Source organism: Morone saxatilis, unplaced genomic scaffold (genome assembly GCF_004916995.1).
Source record: "Morone saxatilis isolate NCDOM2014 unplaced genomic scaffold, NCSU_SB_2.0 Contig16, whole genome shotgun sequence".
Lineage (NCBI taxonomy): Eukaryota > Metazoa > Chordata > Actinopteri > Moronidae > Morone > Morone saxatilis.
This window is the reverse complement of record NW_023339718.1, coordinates 14,604,401-14,604,665: the sequence shown is the minus strand read 5'-3', so window position 1 is coordinate 14,604,665 and position 265 is coordinate 14,604,401.

Below are 265 nucleotides of genomic sequence, written 5' to 3'. Positions count from 1 at the left end.
TACAGAGTATACAGAGTCTATAGTGAGTCTACAGAGTCTATAGTGAGTATACAGAGTCTACAGAGAGTATACAGAGTCTACAGAGAGTATACAGAGTCTATAGAGAGCATACAGAGTATACAGTGAGTCTACAGAGCCTACAGAGTCTATAGTCTACAGTGAGTCTACAGTCTACAGAGACCCTACAGAGTCTACAGTGAGTCTACAGAGAGCCTACAGAGTCTATAGTGAGCCTACAGAGAGTCTATAGTCTACAGAGAGCCTA